We start from the raw sequence: 6,006 nt of genomic DNA, 5'->3' as shown, positions 1-6,006 counted from the left end.
TGGGTTTTCAGAGCCCATGACCACCACCACTGTCCTCAAGGCCCTGGTTGTGGACTTGTTCCTTTTTGCCTGTGGCCTGAGTCCATGTGTTTTCTTGTGGTCAGCATTGTGTCTCTCCAGGAGGGGGGCTGCTCCTCCTCCTTCCATCACCACCCCTGACCCAGTCCAGCTCCCCAGACAGGGTCCCCATCACTGCTGGCTGCCTGGACATCCAGACATAACCTGCACTCACCCTCATGGTGTCACCTGTTGGGTTGGGGACTGGACTCCTGCAGGCCAGGCCTCTCTGGCCAGCTGCTGACATGGACAGTGGGGGCTCAGCCCTGGAGCCTACTTTTCCCTTAGCCCCAGTGTCATCCCACTCTAGTGAGCAAGTCAGCTTAGAAGTCCTGCCCCTCCCACCCTGCCTTCTTCTGTATCACTCTTCATCTCTAGTTCTCCATGTGCTCCAGCAAGATGGTGTCAGCAGCGCAAAGGCAACAAGACTCTGACTTACGTATCCTGTCTTGGTTTATTTGTGCAGCAGGGTATTTAGCTGGGTTTCCCCAGAAGCCAACATTGAAGTGAAAATCTGAGTCCAAGTAGTGAATTTGGATGGTGACCCAAGAAAGTGTACTTGAGTGGATTACCCCTGGGAGTCCCCGGGTTCAGTGCCGCTGGGGGGCTATGGTGACAGCTAGGACACACACAGCACCCTACCAGCCAAGGAGGGTGAGGAAGCCTGGGGATTCTTCCTCCCCGTCACGTAGTCATTGGTCAAGGGCTGCTGCACTTCTGGCTGAAGCCCTCACTGGAGAGCAGTGCTTGCCTGCCGTAGATTATTCTGAAATGTTCTGCGATGACAAGCACTTAGGGGTTCTAAGCAGAACACAGGTGGTAGTAAAAATAACACTCAAACCTGCTGTTTTGGTGATTCTGGAAGGCTTCTCTAGGAAGTATGCAGTGTCACAGTGAATACCACCCATGGAAGTCTTCCAAGGCTTCTTACCTTAAGCTTCTGCCTTGTGCATCAGAGCCTGTAAAGGACTGTTCTGGCTGTCCCCTGCCCCCACCCCATCACACTGGGTCTTTCTAAAAATGAGAGGTCTGGGAGTTCCCGATGTGGCTCAGGGGTAATGAACCCGACAAGTATCCATGAAGACACAGTTTCTATCCCTGGCCTTGCTCAGGAACAGGGAGAATTTCCATATTAGTTATCTATTGCTGCAAACAAATCTCCCTAAAACTCAGCAGTTTACAGCTCAGTGGGTTAAAGATTCAGTGTTGCCGTGAGCTGTGGCATGGGTCACAGATGCACCTTGGATCCCACATTGCTGTGGCTGTGGCCTAGGCCTGAATCTGCAGCTCTGATTCAACCTTTAGCCTGGGAATTTCCATATGCCTTGGGTGTGGCCCTAAAAAGACACACACCCCCAAAAAAAAAAAAAAAAGAGAGAGAGAGAGAGAAAGGTCTTTCATGTATATCCTGCTCTTTTACTAATCATGAGGATATAGTTCACATTCATATTTTTGAGCCCTCCCCTCATATGAAAGGGGAGGAGCTGGGTGCTTAAAAGAGCACTAAGTATGAAATACTCTCCCTACCCTCAAGGATCACATCATCTAGCTGGGCTGTACAATAGATATCATTGTTCCTCTTTTCAGGAAGAATATGGGGTGGGAAAGACTTTAGAGCCTTTCCAGGTAGAAAATCCAGGTGAAAAATGAGAATGGAAATCAAGCATAAGACTAGAAATAAAATGTTGGAATCAGAGTTCCCCCTGTAGCAGCACCAGGATGCAGGTTCCATCCGTGGCCCAGCACAGTGGGTTAAGGATCAAGTGTTGCTGTAGCTGCAGCATAGGTTGCAACTGCAGCTCAGATCTGATCCCTGGCCCAGGAACTCCATAGACTGCAGGGCAGTGAAAAAAGAAAAAAAAAGCCAGAATCAGAGAATTGAGTTCCTGATTTACGTCTCTGCCAATTACTAAAGATGGCACTTTTAACACTGTGTTAGAAGTGTTCTGTGTGACTCCATCTACCCTCTCCACTCCTTAGGAACAGGGAGAGTTTCCATATTAGTTATCTATTGCTGCAAACAAATCTCCCTAAAACTCACCAGTTTACAGCAAGATACATTTATTATCTCACAGTTTCTGTGAGTCAGGGATCTGGGCACAGCTTGCCTGGGTCCTCTTTCTCAGAGTCTTTCACAAGCTGAAATGAAGATGTTGGCAAAGATTTGAGCGAGTCTCATCTGAAGGCTCAATTGGGGAAGGATCTGCTTCCAAGTTCACATGGTTGTTGGCAGGATTAAGTCCCTCATGGGCTGGTAAACTGAGGGTCTCTGTTCCTAGACTTTCCTAACCTAATGGTAGAAGTGACATCATTGCCTTTGCCATATTCTACTGGCCACACTTAACAGGAGGAGATTATTTAAGGCCATGAATGTAAGGAAGTTGGGGTGGTTGTGGACCATCCTTTTTTTTTTCTTTATAGGGCCGCACCTGTGCCATATGGAAGTTCCCAGGCTAGGGGTCAAATTGGAGCCGCAGCTGCTGCCTATGGCATAGCTCACAGCAATGCTGCATCCTTAACCTACTGAACAAGGGCCAGGGATCGAACCTGCAACCTCATGGACCCTATGTCAGGTTCCTAACCCACTGAGCTGCAGCAGGAACTCTGAGGGGAGGCATGTTATAAGTCTGCCTGCCATGATGTACTTACTTATACTAGGTGCTCAGTAATGTTTGTTATTTTGCATCTTTATTATTTCTAAAAGAACAAGTTGCAAAACTGCATCACCGCAAAAAAGAAAAGTTAGATTTCAAAGGGGTGAACCATACAATAGGAGAGTTTGGGGTTGTCCATTCCATTCTCTTCAGTGGACTGATCTACTTAAGAATCTAGTCTCTTTTTTTTTTTTTTTTTGTCTTTTTGTCTTTTTGCTATTTCTTGGGCCACTCCCGCGGCATATGGAGGTTCCCAGGCTAGGGGTCCAATCGGAGCCATAGCCACCAGCCTATGCCAGAGCCACAGCAATGCGGGATCCGAGCCGCGTCTGCAACCTACACCACAGCTCACGGCAACGCCGGATCCGTAACCCACTGAGCAAGGCCAGGGATCGAACCCGCAACCTCATGGTTCCTAGTCGGATTCGTTAACCACTGCGCCACGACGGGCTCTCCTAGTCATGTATGAATAGCTGGACTGTGAGCTCCTTGAAGGCAGGACTGTGTCCTTAATCTCAATATCATCAACACCTACTGTCCCCTTCCCTGACATGTGAAAGGAGCTTGGCAAACACTGAACAGATTGAACGGATCGAGGAATGGTTTAGTGAATAACCAAGTCTGTTCTTCTTAGGATTTTTTCCACCCGGGTTACACATTTCACAAAATAGTATGCCAATTTAGGAAGTAGTCACGGAAAGAGGAAGCTTACTATTGAATCTAAGCAAATATTTGATTGAATGAATGTCAACAAGGCAGTCCCCACGTTGGCGCTGGCGACTACATTTTTCAAATGTAGTACCTTTCAAAATGCTAATCTGAAAGAACCTGTAATGTGGACAAACAGAAACAGTATCCAGTAAAATCTGCACTTGCTGTTACCACGAGATTGATCTTTATAGCACATTCATTGAGCAAGTAGAATTTAGAACCTAGGTTTATCTAAGGAGGTTCACTAGCAAGAGTTGAGGTGCTGCATATACTCTAAGTTGAAACTTCTCACAAAGAGTTTGAGCTGGAGCTTTGCAGAAGAGTGAATCTGTGTGAAAATCAGATCAGTGCAAACCTTTCTCTATGCAATGTAAACTATACATTTTTGCAAAGCCCTTGGAAGTATGAGGTTGCAGTGGGGTTTAAGAATGTGCTGTTGTTTACTTCAGATGAAATGCTGCTTAGAAAAGGAAGTACTTTTTTTTCTTTTGAGGGCTGCACCCGCAGCATATGGAATTTCCCAGGCAAGGGGTAGAATTGGAGCTGCAGCTGCCGGCCTACATCACAGCCACAGCAACCTGGGTGTCTACAATCTATACTGCAGCTGACTGCAACACCAGATCCTTAACCCACTGACCAAGACCAGGGATCAAACCCACATTCTCATGGATACTAGTCAGGTTCTTAAGCCTCTGAGCCAAGATGGGAACTCCAGAAAAGGAAGTTCTTTTATTCAGAGAAATTAATCTTTGGTCTCAGAACTGATATTGAATTTTTCATTTCTCTCTCTCCCCCAAACCCCCTCTATTTTTCTCTCTCCATCTCTATCATTTCCTCTATCTCAAGGAAGAGTGGTTTCCTGATTCTGTACATATAAGATATGTATGCAAGGTCACAAATATTACTGGCCAATTCAGCCTTCTTATCCTGTTTTGGGTGATTTACACCATGCATATTAATACTCACATTCCTTAGATGTTGATGGATGAGTAAGAATCAGATTGTGTTTTTCATAAGAACAACAGGGGGGTTCCCGAGAGCTACAAATTCTGCAAAACAAATCCCTTAAGTAAATAATGGAAAATGATAGTTTATTTTAAGTCCTTTGAAACGTTGAAAAATGATGCAAAAGGAAAGGGCTCATCTGTTCATAGCCAGCTTTTGACCTTTGACTATATAAACACAAGAAACACATGAGCTCCAGCTAGGACACAGCATTGCCACTCTGCTATCCAGATGAACAAAACAAGCCTTCCCATTAAGTGTTGTGGAGCATACAGGAGCACCATTCCACAGAACATTACATTTATTCTTTATTTTTAAAGAAGAGGGCAGTTATTAAGAGCTTGGCCCACTCAGTAATTTTTTTCAATCTTTAAAGTGAGGGTATTCATAGTTCCCATTGTGGCTCAGCAGGTTCTCTGAGGTTGCAGGTTCAATCCCTGGCCTCACTCAGTGGGTTAAGGATCCAACATTGCCATAAGACGCAGTGTAGGTCACAGATGTGGCTCAGACCCGATGTTGCCATGGCCATGGCGTAGGCCTACAGCTGCAGCTCCAATTTGACCCCTAGCCCGGGAACTTCTATATGTCACAGGTGCAGCTGTAAAATAAATAAATAAAGTGAGGATTGGACCAGATTTTTTCAAATGCTCTCAAATGCTGACACTGGGCTGCCTCAGAATCCATACAACCACTAGCATCCTTCCACTGGCCTGGAACCACAACCCTTTATTGTCTGGACATTAACAACCAGAGTCAACACACATTATGCAATCTTGCCCAAATTGAACTCCTCCCACAAAGGACCATGAAGGCCCAGCCCCAAGATCAAGTGCCTTTGTTACCACGCCCTAAAATGACTCAGTAGGAAGTGGGCCCCAGAGGAAGTAAGGACATGTCTCCTGTGACCTTTCCTATTTGCAGGATCAGTGTAGGAGGTTCATTATTTGCATTGGGGCCTTTCAGCTGCTCTCCAACAATACTTATCTTTTACCTCTTTCAGATAAAAATGTGCCTCTGAGAACCCTATTTATGGCAAATCCCTAGGTAGCCTCCAAATGTCCATCAGCACTAACTCCCTGAGTTTAGACTTGGGCAACTCCTTCCAAATGCCATTCATCTTGCACATACACTCTGTATTATAATCATTTCCCTGCAGAAGTCTTCCCAGAAGGGCCTATCGTTTTCTGCATTGGTATTTTCAGAGCCCTGCTGCCTAGCACATAATAGAGGCTGAAAATACATTTGTGCAACATGTGAATGAATGAAGATCTTTCCTGATCCTTTTCACCCTATTCTGACCACCTCATCACGCAGCTTAGGCTATTTATACCAACCATATAAGAAAAGCAAGCAGGAATTCCCATCGTGGCTCAGTGGTTAAAGAACCTGACTAGCATCCGTGAGGACACGGATTCAATCCCTGGCCTTGCTCAGTGGATTAAGGCTCCAACGTTGCGGTGAGCTATGGTGTAGGTCACAGACATGATCCCATGTTGCTATGGCTCTGGTGTAGGCCAGCAGCTACAGCTCTGATTGGACCCCTAGCCTGGGAACCTCCGTATGCTGCACCTTTGGCCCT

The sequence above is a fragment of the Sus scrofa genome, chromosome 6, assembly GCF_000003025.6.
Source record: "Sus scrofa isolate TJ Tabasco breed Duroc chromosome 6, Sscrofa11.1, whole genome shotgun sequence".
NCBI classification, from domain to species: domain Eukaryota; kingdom Metazoa; phylum Chordata; class Mammalia; order Artiodactyla; family Suidae; genus Sus; species Sus scrofa.
This window is presented reverse-complemented; position numbering follows the sequence as displayed.